The sequence below is a fragment of the Dromaius novaehollandiae genome, chromosome 3, assembly GCF_036370855.1.
Source record: "Dromaius novaehollandiae isolate bDroNov1 chromosome 3, bDroNov1.hap1, whole genome shotgun sequence".
Lineage (NCBI taxonomy): Eukaryota > Metazoa > Chordata > Aves > Casuariiformes > Dromaiidae > Dromaius > Dromaius novaehollandiae.
The window spans coordinates 86,142,082-86,162,520 of record NC_088100.1 but is presented as its reverse complement, the minus strand read 5'-3'; the positions used below and the strand labels follow the sequence as shown (position 1 = coordinate 86,162,520).

General features: G+C 37.8%; 1 protein-coding gene across 2 annotated transcripts in view; it reads right to left on the bottom strand.

The window, feature by feature from the left end:
• CHRM3 (cholinergic receptor muscarinic 3) overlaps positions 1–20,439 on the bottom strand; it is a 276,502-nt gene that overhangs the window by 187,086 nt on the left and 68,977 nt on the right. For both annotated transcript variants that reach the window (XM_064509353.1, XM_064509352.1), the window contains exon 2: positions 983–1,094. The gene's annotated coding sequence lies outside the window, so the exon portion shown is untranslated. The remainder of the gene's footprint in view (positions 1–982; positions 1,095–20,439) is intronic.

Here is a 20,439-nt window from a genome sequence, read left to right as displayed (position 1 = left end):
TGGCATGTCAGATCTTTTCTTTTAACTTGAACCCTAGTCGTAGATGTAAAAAACATATACAGATAGATTTTAACAGTGCTCAACCAGTATCCAGTAACGCCAGTATTGTTCACAAGTAGACTTTGGCATAGGGGCCATGTCAAAATCCTAAAAAAGGAGGAGGACGACAGTAGGGATTTTAACCTCTAATGCCTAAACTGATATTTGGATAGGAGAATGGCCCGCTATTTCTGGTGTGTTAAATAGCAGTCAGTGGAACATTTTGATATCCAAATTTGGTTTGTCAATGTTTAACTTGTACTTAGCCAAATGAACAACTAGTACTTTGGATCTCATTATTGCATGTCTGGACACTGTAAATCAGAAGTGATAGCTCAGTTATACTACAAGAAGCCTGCTTTTAATATTATTGTTTATACCATACTTAACATTGACCATGAGTACTACAAGCGGATTAATCGTGGACACAAAAATATAAAAAGCAGTTCAAAAATGAAATGGAAACCTTTTCTTTCTAAATATTTTCTCCAAGTCATTATATTTTTGTATTGTTTGAATTATACTTTTAAAACAGTTGTAATTTTGTTTTGTTCTTAAACGTATTGTGGTTTGTCCGATCAAAACCAGAAACGACATTTGGACAGAATCTAACTTGGACTAAAACACTGTACATTGAGGGGAAGATGCCTTCAAGCCAAAGAGAACGACAACAATTCAAGGTGAGTATAAGGACCTTTGCACAGCTCCAAAATCATCCTCAAAAGAGTTAATTTTTGTAAGATGATTTCTTATCAGTTTTTAAATCATCATCAAAAAGCTTAAGAACTGTTTTTTATGTATATAATAAACTAACAGCTCCAGGCTAGTGCATATGTAAACAATGTGAACACCACCCAATGCACCTTACTGCAAACTTTTAGGTCCTTCTCTGAAGTAAATATAAACTATTTAAAAGGTGTGTAAGTATAGTAACAAAACTCACCATGGACAAGGAAGAGGTGAAGTACATATCATGTTTCAGATGACTGTAAATCATCTGACCTGTAGTCCATTTTACCATGCACTGCTGAAAATTCTTGCCATAACATCAAGACCTTAAGAAAAGAATACAAAAGATAATCAGACACTGAAACAGTGAAAATTGAGTGCTACTTATTGAAAATACTGAAGTAGAGCTACTTGAAAAAAGCTTTTACAGAACCGTTTTCCCACAGTTGCCCCAAATTCCCTGGAAGCGCAACTAGTTAAACAAAAACACTGACTCAAATTGTGACAATTTTACCTATTTGTTTTTTACTGTGAAGCAGAAAGAGATGGGAGAGTTTAACAATTTTGAAGCATCCTATTTCAATATTTTCAGATTTAAGTATTTTATCTCAAAAAAGAAGACTTTTTATTTCAATTGTATTTAATTTTAAATCTTAGGTTAAAATGAATTCAAGACCAAAGTGAAATGTGTGATCTAAATGCTGTGGGTTGGTCTTGCACAGATCATTTTGAAATCAAGGCATTCCAAAATATATTTTAAATCAGACAGGGATGAGATTTTGAAATCTTTCTAAAGTGGGGTTTATATTTTCCAGAGAACTGTACAGATGTCAAAAGTTATAGAACTTTTCATTTTCATTTTCTTTTTACTTTCAATGAGAAAGCACAAGTAAAATGAGTGACTTTCTGACTTTTTCACACAGATTGGTTTTGTCTGCATCAACCACATCTTTCTTTTATCCCTTCTGCTTAAATCCTATGTCTAAATTCTGTTATTAGCCTAAGGACAGCTACATGAGTGTTACAAACGTTTACCCTCCTGGTCTGCCCTTTTTCTCTAGAAACCTGTAAGAAACGCTTGAATTATAGGTTTAGCAATCCTTAGCCAAGTAATATATAAATCGTCCAAGCTTTAAGAGAAAAGTTCATCACATAAACTTACTTCCACCAAATCTCATCCAGATGTATTTTGCAAGAGAAATTAATTCTTATTTTTCATTCTAAAACATGAGAATACTTTATCACAATCTGATGGAGATTTGGAAGAAGGTCAACACAAATAACGCTTAGGAAAAAAACATTCTATTAACATATCATTGTGTCTGATGTGTGTGGTGTTTTGATATGTGCAATGTTCCTGTACTCATTTTCTAAAACTGACTTTAAAAGGGCACAACTATGTATTTTCCAATATAGTCAGGCTATTCATCAACTTTAAGCAGATTCTACACCAGGCTACTTATTCCTGCTGCCTCTTGTCTTTCCACTGCCTTTTCAGCAAAAGTGAACTCGACTGCACAACTGGTCCAGCTGGAAAATAATTTGTTAGAAACTTTTTTTTCTTTTTTTCTTTTTTTTTTTTTTAAGTTAGATCTGTTTCCCCACTCAGTTTGCCACTTGGCTACAAAGCCAACAATGCTGGTGTAACAGATGAGAGAGCGCAGGCATAGGTGCAAACAGAGGGAGGAAGGTCGACTGCTTAACCTGGCACTGCTACGACTGAAATGCATATCAACTATGCCCTTGTTTTGAGATGACTTTTTTTTTTTTTTTTTTTTTTAAAGGAAGACAGTATTTATATACGTAAACTCATATTTTAACTCAGGACTGCAAGTTCACAGCTTTCTTATAACATGCCAGTGTATGATACAGTACAAACTTCTAAAATATAAGGCTATGTAAAAACAAAAATAAAATGAAATGTGAAAACTTTGAAACAGATTTGGTATGGTCATTTGGGGTCCTGTAAATGGTCTCATCTTTTCCAGATAAAGTCAGTAAGAACTAATATCTTTATAATAAGGTCGTCCCATAACATATTTAGATAAAATGATCTTTTGTTACTCAAATGACTTTTGTTTCATCATTTTCAATGCTGAATTTATGAAAGGGCATCAGCCCAGCCCTGTCAAGATCCTGAAGAGGGCAATCATAAAATTACAATTCTCACCTACTTTTCTCTCTTTCTTAGACCTCATTCAAGGACTTCCTCATAGATGATTAAATGTGGGGAAAAAAAAGGCAAAACAAAAAACATTTTAAGTTTTGTATGCTTTAAGGAAATTGTGAGGACACAATTGTCCAGTCTCCTTGCTGTTTCCTTTAAAAGATACAAAATTAAGGTGAGAACTCCAAGAGTCCATCAACACATGTTCCCCATTCCATTAGAGCAGTTTTGTCCCCAGAAACTTCATAGCCATCATATATTCTTCTTGTAAGGTGCAGAAAGCAGTCAGCGTGAACAACGAGCAGGACCTGGTCAGGTAAGTGCTGCAGTCATGTTATCATCTCTCAATAACTACACCTTTCTAAATAACTGCACTACAGTAACCTATGGTAGTAAGTTACCAGTTACATTCACACCATCAATCACCACATCTCAGATGCGAGGGAACTGACTTACAGCTGTGAAGTACAAAGTTACTAACAGATTTTAACAGAACCCCCTAACTATCATTTAATCATATGATTGAGGGCTTTGCCATTTAAGAGGGTGGATTTGTGTGAGTAGATTTCCCTGCTATTCTCAAGGATGCTTCAGAGACCAGCTGAAAACTGAAACTGGAGCTTAGACTTTCCGCTGCCTGCCTTAATCGCTCAAGAAGATGCCTACAGAGCCAAAACAGGACAAGTTTTGGCCTTCCTGTGGTATTTTGATCGCCCATGAGATTAAATAGACTTTGAAATTAAAAAGACTTTGCCGTTTCAGATACCTTAAGAACATGAAAGAAAAATTACTGCTGTGAGGAAGAGTATTATATTTGTTTGGGTAAACATATAAAACACAAAAGAGTAGTATTCTCAATACAGAGGCTCTTTAAAGGAAACCACCAAAAGTTAGTGGAAGTTACTAAATCTCAGCCTTCTAAACCAATGAGACTCTTATAACAACTTAAATTTAGTTCACAACAGCAATTGTAATATTTTATTAAATGCCTTAAAAGAGGACAAAATAAATCTGAAATGGAAACAACTAAAAATCTGCCTGCTGTAGCCAGAGTCTTGATCTGTCCCCAGCGCTCATGCAGCACAGATGTATAGTAAGTATTTGCGATTTCGCAGCTGGACCCAAGCCACCTGGTTGCAATTACAGTCACACACACAACTACATGCCAGGCAGTGCCTCCTGTGCATCAGCACTATGGGAGCACCGTGTCTTCCTGCAGCCAGCCCCAGCAAGCCCTACGGTGCTCCAGCAGGGGTACAGGGACTGTCACCAGCAACTACCTCCAGCACGCAGAGCTGCACGCTCACAGACTACATGTCTTAAGGTAGCTGAAATACAAATTGACTCAGAGAGTCTCCAAGGAGGAGGTACACATTCTCTCGTGTGTTCACGTCTTAAAAATGTGCAACAACTTTCAGAAAACCTTGATGCCTCGCTGCAATCACCATAGAAGCAGCTCTATGAAAGGCCAGTTTCTCGAATGCTCTATACACCTAATGTAGGATGGGACATGAATTAGCAACTGATTTCATTTAATTAGAAAAGCTGCTTTGAAGGAAGCGATCGTTAATGACAGAAGTAGTTTACAAGCATTGTTCTCTAGCAAAATCTATGCTGCCACTTGAGTAAGTCTAAGTTTTTTCTAACAAGCAACCAGCACTGAAAATTAATCAGAAGCCACAGATATTTTGTGTGCATTTCACAACCACTGAAAGGCTAATCATGAATAGTTCATTGCAAATGCTCAGTTTATACAGATAAAATTCATGAGTCATTCACACACTCTTTCTTATCAGGTTACACAAGTCCGTTCAAGTCCTCCTCACCTACAAGGACAACACAGTGTGCGGTGCATTCATGCAGTCAGTCATGCAATGACAGCCTCAGTAACGCAGCATGCACCCCTCTGACCCAAAACACATAGTTATGTGCTTGATGGATTCATCAACATGTATCACTGATGAAAACATTTTATGTATCTGTAATTCTAATTCTAAGCACAATTCTTGGCCCTGTTTCTTTAGCAATTAGGGCTCTTTAAATTCGTAGAAAGCACTGTTGTTACCTGGTATACTAAATACAACAGTGTTGCCAGCTACTGGCTGTGTAAACCAGAATATACTGTGTAAATGTGCACAAGTGCTAAATAGCTTTCATGATAAAATGCACGGCTTGTTTTAAATCATTGACTGTATTCAAACCGCTTGCTATCTATACAATTTTCATTATTTAAATTAATTCTCTCATTAGGTTTAGTTATGCTAAGATTTGCATTAACAGAATGCTAAATGGTAATGGATTATTACAACACATTCAAGAATAACAATATATTAATTGTGTAGGGCAGAAAGAGAAATTGAATGGATTTGTCCCCTTGTAATGAACAAAATTGGATCATATCCAAATGACTGAACATTTTGGCCCCTGGCAACAATAACTGTTGTTTTAATTAAATTTTGGTTAATGTTATGAATATGCAGTATTTTAAAACTGTGCAATACTATATTATTGCTTGAAACTTTGAAGTTTGTTTTAACAGCACGACCTTATAACCACAATGATTAATGAGTACTGATAAAGTGCCTTTTAGTCTTGATACAAACTCTATGATTAGCCACTGACCTATTTTCAAATGGCAACCAATCCAGCTTATACTTCCAACGACAAACCCGCTACTCGTACCAAAGAATATGATTTTCCTTCAAAATGCTATTTTCCAGAAAGAACAAATGTCCAAAAAATAAAGGTAATTAAGCTACATTAGAAGCCTGGATAATTAAAAATGCATCTGGTAGCATACATTGCTCAAAAAAAAAAAAAAAAAAATTCACAAGGAATTGGCTAATATTAGCTTTTTAAACAACAGATTTTCAATCTCAGGAAGTAAGGCGCATTCACCTGTGACCTCTGTATACTGAACACAACTTCTAGTAATGAAAACGAGACTATGAAACATAAGTTACATTTCCCTTGCACCTTTTTATTGCTTTTTCCACAATGATCCCCCACTTCACTACATGCTCATTCAGCGTTTGCAATGAAATTAAGGTTGTTTGCCTCAACACTTCAATACTCTGTAATATTTTAATTTATTTTAAAATAATAATTCTAATCATCAAGCACTGATGAAAAATGGCAGTTTGGTTTGAAATTTAGGTGAGAGTGCAGAGTATAGTGGTATCTATTATTTCTGCTGAGTATTTCTTAGAACTACATTAATGAATGTTTTCCTCAGTTTCCACTTAAAACCATGGTTTGCATCTACAGTTTGGTTATTTATTTCAGGTCTGCACGACGTCTCACAATACTATGTTTAGATTTGTGGGCATGTTTTTTAAGCTCTTTGTGGGAAAAACCTGTTTTGCCGCTGTACAGATACGGAAGAGAGGAATCAGCATGTCAGTCCACATCAACAGATTCTGAGTAACACTTCTTGCATGCCTACACATAGTAATAAATTGTAGATTTAATATCATCTAAATATAATTTTAAACAGCTGCATAATTTTAAGCAGCCTTTCCTCCTAAACCTGTCTGTGAACTTCCTTTGCCACTTGCTCTTTTCCACTGACAAGACACCAGGTGAAGAAGCAGGGCTAACATAGTTCTTGTGCGAGAGCTCTATTCTGAGAAAATACGTAATGAAAACATCGACGTTTGTTCTGTGCTGCATAACACTTCTATGAGCTACAGAAGCGGAAAGACTGACTTGCACGTTACTATAAGGTCCCTAACTGATTCTTTCCTGATGAAGGTCAGGAGCGTCTGTGCTCTATACCTCCTCAACTATCTTTTTCTTTCTTTCTATGCTAAAGGAGCGGCTTTATGGTTTTTTTCCACCTTGCAGAAAATTATTATTTTGCGTATGTGCCACCAGAGGGTTTTTTTTTGTTTTTTTTTTACTAAATCAGCAACAGGAGGTATCACATGCCAAAGAATATGTTTCTCAACACATTTAAACCCTGTGAATAGCAGCTGATATTGCTTTGCAAATCAAGCATTTATATGTTCCTGTTCTACGAACCAAATAATATTTTGGGAAACTAGAGTCCTGTGCTGTAGTGCTACATAGCCCATGTAAAATGTCGACTTTTTCTGAACTATTATTTTGTCACTTTTTGCCTGCATAGCACAGGGTAATGAATAAAGTCAGAACTGACAGTTTGAGCAGAATTTGTGCTACTGGATAATCATCTAGCAATAACAGTTAATTAAAATATACAGTCAAAAGAAGGTGACTCCTTTCCTCATCCAGGATTGACCATAGATGAAGTCTGAGAAGCGAACGCAGTTTCCTTGGTCTACTTACTCAAAGAAAGCAGCAAATGGTTGCGTTCAGCCCACAGAGCAGTTATAAAGCTTTAATGAACTGGTGTTAATTAACAAGGAACCTCTAAACATGCCGGTCACATCATCACTTGTGGAAAAACTAAATAAAGCTTGAAATACCACCTATATTATGCTGTAATAAAATGTGCCTGGGACAAATGAGGCTGGAACAGCTTCATGGCATCTCCTCCTTAATGCATGTCAACACCAGCTATGTGCACTTGGATTCAGAAGTGAAGGGATGACTCAGACTCTGTTTTTAACCTCCCCAGAAGGGTCATTCATCCTCCTCCTCACTGGTATGTAGGACACCCAAGTTGGTGCTGCAAATACCCATTACAGACACTAATTGAGCTTACAAAATAGGAAAACGACCCTGGTTTCTTGGGAGCAAAGATTAAATTTAAGAGGGGGAAAAAAAGAAAGCAGCAACTTCAGAGTCTATGGGTTACACGATAAAGTCTCACCCTATAAGGTAATTTAAGTGGTCAATAATTGACCATTTTGCCATGTGCAGATTGACATTAATCATGGTCTTATAAATAATTAAAAATGTTCAACTTACTTTCTTCATATCAGAGGTATCTGGCAACTTTCAACGTAATGTGTTTGTCTAGTGTTCCTTAGTTAGGATTTCCCTTATGGTCATGCACATAGCTGCTGTAAAGGCTTCCACTGGGGCTTTAGATTTTTCACCATGTCTTCTTTCCCCTGACAGATGCAAATGTGAAATGCTCAACTCTTTTCTCCCCACCCAGAGAAATAAAAGGAAGAAAAAAAAATAAAAAAGAATAGCAGCACTTCAGAGTGGAAAGTAACTTCTTACATGCATCTTCTAAACTCAAGAACAACTCACTAAAGGAAGTGTGAAAAAGTGGGTTATTGAAAAATTGCAAGGAATTTGCAGATACAGAGTTGGAGAATCACTGGCAAAACAAACTTCCCTGGTACTCCTTTTCTCAGAAACACATGGGAGGGTCAGATACGTTCTGCTGACTAGCAATAAAACAGGTACTGAGCTCTCAACTCTCTTGTGCATCAGCACTGCTTTTCTCTAAGCCATACATACTACTGGCTGAAAAATGGCCAGCATTTCTAGCCTTGCAACAGTGCAGTGAGGCATTAGTCAAAAGGACTGAGGGATCTTCCAGTTAGAGGTTAAAGCCAGAAACATATGGCACTTCTAACAGGATGCAGCAGATAGCACTGAAGAAAAAATAATAACGCTTTAAAAACCCACTGGGAAGAAGAAGTTGAAAAGTGATGATACTGCACCCCTCCAGTCTGCCTCATACATTACACGATGATCTGCTCAACATTTGAAGTGTTACTTTACACTGAAGCTCACTAGCAATGCTCCAGTAGTTCGCAGGCTGCCTGTTGAGAAGGGTAGGTTTGGGGAGCAGGAGGATCAGAAATTCAAATCAGGGAATATAGTAACCAGTAAAGTGGCTCTTTTTGTATCTGGGGGAAGGGAGACAGCTGTCGCATTTGTCAGAGCATTTTCTCTGATGCACCAAAGAACAGTGGAGATAGCAGATACAATGTCAGCAAATTTTCTTCTCGTGGCTAGAACCGTCTGGGAAGTAGCATCCTGAAAGTAGGAGGCAAATGATGGGCAATGGGAAGAAAGGAGTATTAGAAAGGTTAAATACATCTATTTTTCTGTGAAAACAGAGTATCTCAAAATAGCTAAGGAACAAATAATTTTGCTAGAACGAATAAGAAATTTAAATGACCTTGAGGTAACAGAGAATATTCATCAGTTCTCAATATATGCGACTTTAAATTGCTGAGTAAACTAGTTCAGCAGATGCCTTCCATTATTAAGATGTAAGTAAACATTGCACAAACCCCACACAGTGAAATTATATTACTGATTTTGTATGGGTGATAAAAAAAATATTTTTATTACTATTTTAGCACAATTCTTATTGCAACTTAATTCCAAGGAACGACAACAACAAAAACTCAGCAACCCTTTCCCACAAAGTTAACACTGCTTCCCTGACCAAAATGTTGTTAGCCAAATCTGAATGGTCTTTTTCTATGTTACTTTTTTTCTGTGCTATTAGATGGACTAGAAGGACCTTTTTCAGGGTTAACATAAGATAAGCAGTATTTTTTCTAACTAATAAGATATAAACAAGTAAGATAAAGAATTCTGATACTGCCAGATGTACTGTACTTTGCTAAGTAGTAGCTTTATTAGTAATAATTATGAGAATAAGTTACACACAAAAATCATTAAAGTGAGATTACAGGCTTATGCTAAATCTATAAAAGCTACGACCTAAAGGATAACCTTCAGATATTAAAGAAGCCTCCAAACACCAAGCAAGAACATACTTTATATGCAGGGATAATCATATCATAAACATTAGGTAGATGTCTGAAAAACCATATAATTCTTGCTTTGTTCCACTGGAATAAGAATTAGAAATACAAAATCAAAGAGAAATCATAGGTTTAAGTACCCGATAGACTTTAGTAGAACACTGTCCTTTGAAACTCATTGTCGCATATCTTTTTTGTAGATGAGACAGGTATAAATGCTTATGCTTAAAAGAGATCAACATTTGTATAGGTAAAATAAAATAACTCCTCAACCACTCTTTTCAGTGACCTGTAACTTTGCTATAGGTTTGTATGCCAGCGGACTTTTTGTCTTTTCAAAGATTCACAAAGAAATCTTTGTCTATTGAAAATTTCTGATTTAAGGAATAAAGTAGCCTCCTTCTAGGATATGAAATGAATGAAATTCAGCAAAGTAGGCTGACATGATGATGTTCCTCATTCTGTTGCATCATCTAATGGCCAGGAAAAGCTAAGTTACACAACTTAAAGTGACAAAAATATTTTTTTCAGTAGAGACCACAGAGAACTTGATAGCTTTTTTCCATACTTGTTTCACCCATTTTCTACCAGACAATTGCCAATGAGGTACAAAATGGAAGAAAATTTTTTTTTCCCCTCTCTATGTGCTTTTCAAGGCTATTTTGGCACTGTTCCCTGCAACCAGGAACAAGAAAATGTTTGCTTCTATTGCACTTACTGTTCCTGCCAGGGACACTGTACAGCAAGGAAGAGAAGCCAGGCCAGGCCGACTGAGTGCAGGGAGCTGAGAAATGGGGGGGGCATGAGGAGAGAGGGCTGCACGAGCCAGATGATGACAGAAAGAAAAAGGAGGTGGGAGGGTTTTTTTGTTTTGTTTTGTTTTGTTTTGTTTTAATAACTACAAAGGTAGCCAAAACAGCAGAAGAGGCAGCACAGAAGTCTATAGCCAGCCCAAAACGCTTGCTGCAAAACCTGGGAGGGAGCGCACGAGAGCTGACACGACAGCTCTTGGCCCACTGCACTGTCACATGCCCCACGCCAGCCGGGGCCACCCCGCGCACAAGCACACACACACCGCCCAGCTCGCCTGAGGTGGAGGGCACAACGGCATGTTTTTTTGCAGGATTTTTATTGCATCCCTATACTGAGCCTGTCCCTGGAGCGCCAGGAGGTCTCCAGATGGGGCCTAGTGAGCTGCTGTGATCTCCTCGAGGATTGCTCTGAGGTTTTACCCTCCTTTGGGTGACTCCGACTACAGCAAATGATGGGGACAAAGGTCCAAATGATGGGGTGAGGGTCCTACCAAATGGGGACCCCGTAAAGAGTCCCTTTCCTCCTCTCTTCAACATCTTGACTTCTGCCAGCGTTGCCAGCTCTTCGTTGTCTTTGAAGGCCTGTCAGCCTTTGCACCACACTCAGCAAAACGAATCCTGAATTTTACAGTGCGTCAGCCATAGGCCGGTGGCCAAAAAGTACGGCAGGATCAGTTGGTTCCCAACTCTGCGGTGAGAAGACAAAAGCACCATGAAATAGAAGTTTCCTAAAGCATCGTGGAAATTTATTTTTAGGGATTCAGAAAAAGAGCCGGTCTAATGGTTTTAATTAAATGGGTAGCTTTTGCCAAAAAACCAAAACCTACTATCTTACACTAAAACCAGGAAAGACAGGCATGTGAGCACACAATTTCCACAGAGGTGTGTGTGCACTTCCTAGCACTTCAGGCTATGTTCTATAATCTTGTCAAGGAAACGTGAACAAAATTTGGGGGAAAATCTCAACTGAGCTTGTGTGCAAGTACAAGCAGAGCTGGAAGAAGATTGCTCTCATGCTGCTCTGTGTGATCCTGCTTGTTATCGGCAAGAAATATTTCAAAATGTTGACATACTGTTCAGAAGTTCATTCAAATTTGAAATAAAAGATTGCAGTCTGTTTTGATTCAAGGTTTCACGTTGGAAGTGGGAGCAGTAGTGATTTTAGGTTTTCGTATTAAAGTAAGAAAAATAAATTCAGCGTTACACATACCAAAAAGAAAAAAAAAACTGTAATGAGAACCCAAATACTTAAAATGAGGGAAGCAAAATACATAAAAATTAACTTTAGCAGCAGTATGGCATTACAGATGTACGTGTAAGAAGAGGGCCACAGTCCAAACGCTAACATTATTTTCTTGTCAGATAACCAGGCTTGGCGACTTCACTGTATGGCCTCCCCATGCTTAGAAACGTCCTTTTTGCCACAGTAACAAAGCCTCCTCCTTCCCGGCATGGATGAGCTAGTAATTTTCTACCTGCATGAACAAGGCCAGGCAGTTCGCAGGGAAACATGCTTTAAGACAGTGCTTTGAATGGCAAGCACTGCTGAGTACAATCACACGTATTCGCCAACATTATTCTACTTTTCCCTCTGCCCTCCAAAACAGGCCACTCCTGAAGGCGAAAAGCACGAACACATGGTCCCCTGGTCACCTCCCACCAACTTGTCAGAGCAGAGAATCACTTCAGGGCTGGTGAAGGTTTCAAACACAGGTTTCCACTCTTTCTCTACACCCTATTTTAAAATCTCTTAATAAAACAATTAGAATAATTCAGTAGAACATCAACAGAGAAAGACGCTTTTGTTGAAATGTAATAGTCTGTGTGGCCATGACTTCATCCCTCTGCCCTCATCATTCGTGAGAGTTATCTCATGCTACTGCACAACCATGTAACTTTATAACTGCACTTTACACAAAATAACAGTAAAATTGTGCTCTTAACAAATCCTAGAAGAGTACAAAATTGTGATGCTGTATTGCACCAGAAATCAGAGGGGTGAGAAAAAAAAACAGCTTTTGTTGTTTTACCCTGTTAGAATACTAGAAGTGGTTTCTTCATTCTACTTAATGTCTTTATTTAAAATCAGATTATATTTTAAAAAGTGATTGTATTCAGGCACATTCCAGAGTATATAAGGTCCACGGACCACATGGCCTGTGTACTTACAACTTTTCATAAACTTCAACATTTTGAAGACATATTTTTTGTCCAGGAGACACCTTTGTACACAGGAGATGCTTAACCTTATTGCTTTATGAAGTCTAAAAATTTCTTAAAGTATTAGAGGATTTTGCAAAATACTCTGATATTCGAACAGATTGAAAAAAGGTTTGTGTGTTTGTTTCCAAAGGGTAAGTTCTACAAGAGGAGCCGGGGAAGGAGGTTTCTTGTTTTGATTTGTGGCTTGTTATTTTTTGTTTTTAAGGAACAGGGGAGTCTTCGTTAAAAACCAATCTGGTAACTACAAAAATGTTTCATTTTCATTAGAATTTCACCACTACTGTCCCTTTTCCAAGAATTCTTTATAGAAAGCTTTCTGTACTTTGTGTTGATTTTTTTTCTGCTTGCTTTAAAAAAAGTAAGGCTAGAAGCACCTAAGCTACAAGAAAACGAGATCTGAAATATAGTAAATCCATAATGCAAAAATAAGATCATTGCACAGGACACCAAATTAAACTCTATTCTCCACTGTAAATAATAAGAAAGATGCACCTGAAATTCCTTTAATCAATAAACCAGTAGTAAGTTTAGACAAAATAATAAAAATATCATGTTAAGTTTATCAATCTTTCAACCAAAACGTACAATTGCCTAGTTGTAAGAAATTTACAGCACTGAGTTCAAATCTGTTTTCTCCTTCCAAATGCTATTGGCATAAACTGTAAACATGACATAAGTGAGGCCTGAGAAGAAATGTAGATCCGATCATGATCAAGAAAAGTTTAAGGGTAGGTATAATACTGTTTACTGGTAATGATCCTGATTTCGCTAGCTAGCTTTTTAGTTTTGAAATCTATAGTTCAAAATCAAGTGGATGGAAGTATAGGAGTTGAAAATAGAGTGAAATGAGTGTGTGTAATATGCTTGCTGTCTCAGAAGAGATAATTTGGCTGTAACTATCAAAAAAACCCAAGAAGTTTTCTCTAGAACTAAAATCCTAATTCAAGACAGGAAATCTTATTTTCACTGAAAACTTCAGACAGCTTACCAGTTACAGAAGGAGAAGTGGAAGAGCTGAGGACTGCAGGTTCTTTCTAAGGAAACCATTGCTTCTGGTGCAAACCACCAATGAATTAATGAAAACAACGAGACACTCAACAACCCTGAACACAGCTTATGAAGGAACATATGCCAAAACCATAACTACCCTAGCATTACCGTGGAAATGGGCTTCTACAGGTAAGGTATCTTAAACAAAAACAAACAAAACAAAACCTCTCTGGTGATGGGTAACTGTGTTGATATTTATTTTATATAGTGACCATAATAAGTCGACAAACCTTAATGACTATCTCTTTCCAGGCAAAACAAACCATTTTTTTTTTTAACAGATTTTGTTTCTCTAAAAGTTTCTAAGGCAGTAACTGTAAATGTATGATTTTAATCCCATCTTGGAGAATGTGTGCTAAAGCCCACTTTATACATCCAGCCAAACTAAAGATTTTCCTGTCCAATGACCTGAAAACATTTGAGGTTACCAGAGATGTTAACCCCTTCCTTTATAAATAAGACATGGACCACAGAAGTGAGATAACTGAAAGCCTCCTAATAAGAAATACAGGCTTGCACACTTTATTTTTTTAATTAATTAAACCCTAAATGTTATAGTTATAACTATGTTAGAGTTGTTTCTATACGTTTCATACATAACATGCTATAGTTGTTTCTTCCCAAGTAAAATTTATGCTTAGGGTTTGTTTTTTTTTTTTCCCCCCTCTCTACTTACTTTCATGCCTTTCCTCCTTATTTCTTTGTCATGTTTGAAAAAGCTTTCCTGTTTTTTTAAACGCATCATCTTTCTGGAAACTTGTAAGAACATAAGAGTACTGCACTACCTCAGACAGGGGCCCAAGGAGCTCAGAGACTTACTTTTAACAGTGGCCAAAAGCAGATGCCCAGGCAATACCGTAAACGATCCCCCAGCATACTCCCGTTTTCTCCCAGCTTCCCGGCACTTGTCAAAATGCCTGAGCCACATGTGGCTTCTGTGTAGCTCATAATCTCCATCTCCTAAAATCCATCTGCAGTTCTTTACAGTTTTCCTCACCATCCTGAATAAGTTGATACAATCAGCAAATCAGATACGGTCCCATGGAATACATATTCACCTGAAGGAGCAATTTGAATGTCAGCTTAACCAATTTTTGGAAAATCAGCAATAAAGAAATTATGGTAATACAAAATGAAGAAACAACCTCTTTATATTTCATTTACAGTTTTCCGTGAAAGCTACCCAAAATTTAAGGCAGTTGTGAGTCTCTAAAATACAAGGTTTCTACAAGTTTGAGAATGGATACACAGAGGTTGCAGACACTAGTATCAAAAGAACATCCTGAAAAAACAGCAAGGAAAACTCAGCTTTAATTTATTTTCCCTTGCAGCCATTCTTCCTGCTGGCAATCAGGCATATCTGCAGTTCTGTTCTAGCACCATCTTTTCTGAACCCTGTCCAGCTACTGAAAAATTAAGTAGGAAAATCTGGGGTAAAAAGGGGAAAGTGATCACAGCTGAAGATATTCCAATGAGACAATGATAAAGGACATGATCAGAGGCAGGAAGAACAAATCATATACTTGGATAGAAAGATACAGATGGTAAAGACAGAAAGCAAATCTGTAAGAAATAAGGTTAATTATCTTTTCCGCTTATGGAACAAACTGTTTGAAAATTCAGATCTAAATGAACAGCTCTACATTAGAAAAAAAAAAGATGTTTTACTCACCAGTTCATAAAACAGCTGAAAGTAATGGCACTATTTCAGTAATGGATGCATTTTCTGCATGTGTATGTGAGAGTTATGTAACAGAACTTATGAAGCACATTTTTATTCTTCAGAAAGAAAAGATGTTGCTCACAAAGGGATAACACCATTGTTATGAAGAAGAGTGATCACTCTGCTAAGTTTCTACCATGCACACAGCTTTCTCTTGCCTAGATATTATGTACTGACAGAGGGGAGGATCTGTGTCTTCACTGAACTCTGCCCAGGACCATCCATCTACATGTGGCAGGATGGACAAATTTGAGAATGCTCTTCATGTTATCCCATCCCTGGCATCGTGGCACTCTCCATCAATAAGTCAAAAAAAGCATCTTTCAGTAGCATGCTCTGGGGTACTGGAGCTAGTCTATATCATAGCTTTCCTGAGACAGATGCCAACTGCAGCGCAGTGCAGAAAGGCAAGATTTGCAGGAAACCGAGACTGCAGGGCTCCGTGGAAATGTCCTGCAGCAGCAGGGCAACACTCGGGAACCTGCACAGAATAGGACCAACCAGGAGTTTCAAATGATGGAAACCTGTATGGATGTCTGGAAAGTTACTTCTAGCTTTCCATCTTAATATTGCAAGCTTTTCATCTATTTTAAAAGTAAAATAAACCAGTAAATATTCTTTTTAAATCTGAAAAATGGCTACAACACTAAAAAAAAGAAAAATACTTTCACATTTGTACCCACCCTACAGGCCATTTCTTGTTTTCCATCATTTGTAAGCCAGTAACCAACCTTTTCCTTTTCTAGAGCTTGCACACAACCTGCACAGTGTCTCATTCTGCAAGAAATTACATACTGTTTCATTGGTGTGGCTCAGGGAAACAAAGTTAATTAGGCAGCCGTGTTACCACTTGCTAGACTGCCCGGGAACCTCAGTATATGCTACTGAACGTATAGCTTACTGCTGTTCTGTCACTGAAAGCATTACAGAAATATGAGCAAGTAAATGTAACATTCTCAGCAGAGGATTCTGTAACCTACCCCTTAAACCCACAGGAAGCTCTATGATTTCAAGGAGCTGATAGCACTGATCATAGACTACCAGACTGGGACCTTAAAAAGTAGCATGTTCAACAAAGGCAACAGAAAATGGTGGAGTACAGACATAAATGAGCAGGAAGTGATGGTGTAGTAAGAGGGGAGGAAGATTACAAAGTGAAAGGCCATGAACAATACCAAATCATAACTTATGCATGCATCTCAACAGCTCTTTTAATTAAGGCAAGTAAAAATCAGTAGATGCTTCAGCGTGAAGGGAGGAAGCTGCTGCCAAGCATGAACCCCCACATAAACAATGTCAGGTAATTTCTCTATTCAGTAGAGACACAGAATTTGTCATCTCTTCCCCCTGTTGGCAATTGTTTTGAACAAGACATGCAGCCGCTACCATGGAAGGCAGAAATGACTTAAAGCTCTTGAGGATCCACAGCTCGGTACTTGTATGGTATTTACAGGGGAATTCTGCCAAGACATTGACCTCCGACAAAGCTGAGAGTGTGTGAATCAGTGATGTTCAGCATAATCCCCTCGTAAAAATCTCATGGTGAGTCACCAGTCGCAAATAGCTTCCTGCCCGCTTTGCAAACAAGAAGGCTGCAGGAAAGGTCTGAATGAATGAATAAATGGTTTGTACATTTCTTTTCTCCGAAATGCTGGCGCTGAAGAGGATACAGGCAGAGGAAAGGCAGGAGTGGGAGGAATGCAGTGGTTGTGCACAGATATTACACACGGAAAAGGGTAAATGAAAGGCAAAAGGAGACAGAGGAAAAACTAAGGCGAGATGCCAGTCTGGAAAAATAATGCCTTAAGATTCTCAGATGTATTTTCAGATTAAGCATTGCTGATCATTCACGGACCTGAAAGAGTTATGTCTGTCTTGTGTGTTGTAAACCTTTTACAATCTTTCTGCCTCTGCCAAAAAAGGACACTCTAAAGTGTAGTTCTGTAGACAGCATTGAAAAAATGTCTTTCTTCTGCAATTATTCCAACTATTCTGGCTTCCCAAATAAAAGTATTTAAATGACCCTGCACATCATAAAGGGCTTTACGCAATTATGGCTCGACAGACACCTTCAGTTGTACATAACCACATACCAACAAAACATTGTTTACGTCAGGTGTGCTTTCTAAAGACAAAGAATCAAAGAGGTGAGAAAATCCTTTACTTTGATTTTAAGATGTGAAAAGACCTACAGGTCTTCACACACAAAACCATCTTCACAATTACGTGGGGAAGTATTTAAGGTATTTTAAGGAACGTAAAACTGATCTTTCTCTGTGAATAATTAAATGGCAAGATTTTTCCTTATAAATTAAGCCAGGTAGGAAGCTCTAGCTGTACAATTTTCTGAAACCTCATAGGTAATTTACCTATTTTTCAGTTCATTGATTGGTTAGAGACACCTAAATTAAATCAGGTCATGTTACATCCTTGGAGTCACCTGTTTATACCAGATTAGCCTCAGGAAGAGTTTTGCTCCTAGAGACAGCAGTGTCAGCAGACACTTGTGATTATGGTACAAGAATGATTTTAGCTAGGAAGATGCTCCATTCAACACACCATGCCTGCAAAGGCTTCAGGAAGTCCTTCAACTTCTTCCTACTTGACCTCTGAAGAGGAAAATGGTGTATCAGAGGATACCAGGTTATGTGAATTACATCAAGTACCTGGTTTAATCAGGCCCCACATGGATTCTGATTCATTACATCTCCCATCATTAAAAAGGGATTCTAATTTTTTAAACAAGTACTTTGGTTTCTAAATAAAAGGTGGAAATTTAAAGTAAAATTTTTAAATGATTATTGCTTCCTGCTGCAAATGTCTTGATCAGTTCTGAAGCACTTAAAAGGCTCTGGCCTGTGGCCAAAGAACACGAGGAAAAAAAAAACCTCATTTATCTCATTTTCCTTTTTCAATTGGCAAAATGCAAGTTTTCTCTCATTTATCATTTTCTGGGAATGGCCAGTTTTGCTAATCACAGATGTCTATGGAAAGCTCATTTGGCTATTTAGAATTCCCTTGTGCTCCATAAAAGGCAATTAAAATAAAACTTTGTGTTAAGACGTCTTTATCTCATCAGATGCATGGATGATTCATTTCTGCTTTATTACTTTGATGTCCAAATAGAACAAACTAGCTTTAGGATAGTAGAAAGAACTAAGGGAAACAAAACAAAAGGAATGCGCAAAGGAGAGGAGGGAAGGCACCCAACTCTTTCATCTCAGAAGTGCAATTCTCTGCTACTGGAAGCCCTCAAGCTTCGATCCACCTTTGCCTCTCCATGGTTTTGCCAGAGAACCACAGAGAAGAGACCTCTGCTCCAGGGATGAGAGAAGCAGTGAAGGGTAAAACTGTTATGCTCCATTCCAGTGCAAGATCCAATGGGCGCCTCTGTGTAATCATGGCAGTTAATACTGGAGGAGTGGGAGTCACAGTTAAGAATTCACAGAAAAAAAACTAAGTGACCAAAATATTTATTTCACAATCAAAAACAATTTGCATTTAGGAAAAAGGTTATTCAACGAATCTATGTTTCTGCCTATCAACACAGGGAGGTGCTCCAAAACACTCATATTCCTCCAGATGTATGCTGATGTAAGTGATATGACAATCCACAATTATTTCTAAAAATTTATCTATTAAAAAAAATACCTCCTTCTGAGTCTCAAAAGCACATAAAACCTAAAAGCGTTTCTTTTTTGCTAAAAACATCCCACATACCTTACTCAGTGCTGCACTGTCTGATTAGCATTTTTATTATTTTGTACTCAGCAATTTGTAAAAGAGCAATAAAACACTGTGAATCAGTTCTCAGCCATTCTTGGAAAAATCTAGGACCATCGATAATGTTTGAAAACTGAACACAGTTATCCCCAGTACACAAGAGAGAGGATTAAGCCATACAAGCATAGGGTAACAGATGGAGCTTTCTGTATTCTTACAGTTTAATGCTGCATTTCATATCTATTTTATTTTGAATCATCTAGCATTGTCGAAAGCTTTTCCACCTCCTCCTTTTTTTTCCCTCCAGTTTCTGTTGTGTGTAATATAGTATATTTCTTTCTGCACAGATTCATGCCAGTAGACTTGTTTCCATGCTGTAACATGAGCATGTTAATAAATAGGAAGAGAATCTAAATTTGCCAAAAGTTTTCTAATTATTCTATTGAAAGGCATACATCCAGCTACACCACAGGCACCACAACTTATTCGTTGAACGTCTAAACATTTAAGAATGAGCCATGGTCAATAACCCATGCAATAGAAAAGATGTTTTCACTAGAAGTTACGGACTGAATTCTGAAAGCAGTTTTTTTTCCTTTATAAAAGGACTGTAGATTTCTTTGCACTTTCTGAAAACATTTAGGAACGAATCTCAGACAGGGAAGAAGAAACAGGTATTAACTAACTTGCGTCAAGTCCCATCACAAAATGGTGGCAGAGGATGGAGAGAACTGTTGCTCTCAGTCTGATGCCCAGTCCTCTGGACTGCACCAAATTGCTTTTCTGAATGTTTCCACACTTATATTTTCTTTTCACAGTGCATGTTACTGGGGCACAGAGTAACCACTAAGCAATATAAAAGACCTTGTGACAACACACTGTGCAGCTTACACATAAAACACAGAAGCCCTAGGATTACTATGATTAATTGCCACTGTGCAGCTATAAATTAGTACATTTTTTTTTTTTAATTCAGAAGGAAACAGCAGTATATGGTAAGAGCATAATAGGACAATTGTTACTGGAAAAAAAGCCCTATATCTCACCCATTCTCCTACTGAGTGTTCAGATAAGTACACTAGGAAAATACTCTCTTCATATAAAAGAATCTGGCTATCTCAGACCTTCAAGATTAATTTCATTCCAGGTTTATATTGGCCTTTGTTAACATAAACTGTGGCTCTGGCCTGTCAGCTCTGGAAGTTAGCCACCGCTGCTGCCGCGGATGATGGCAGGGCACCCAGCACCAACGCATGCCCAAAGAGGGATTTGTTTTGTTTTTGCAGTGCCGTCCCCTGCCCCAGCCCT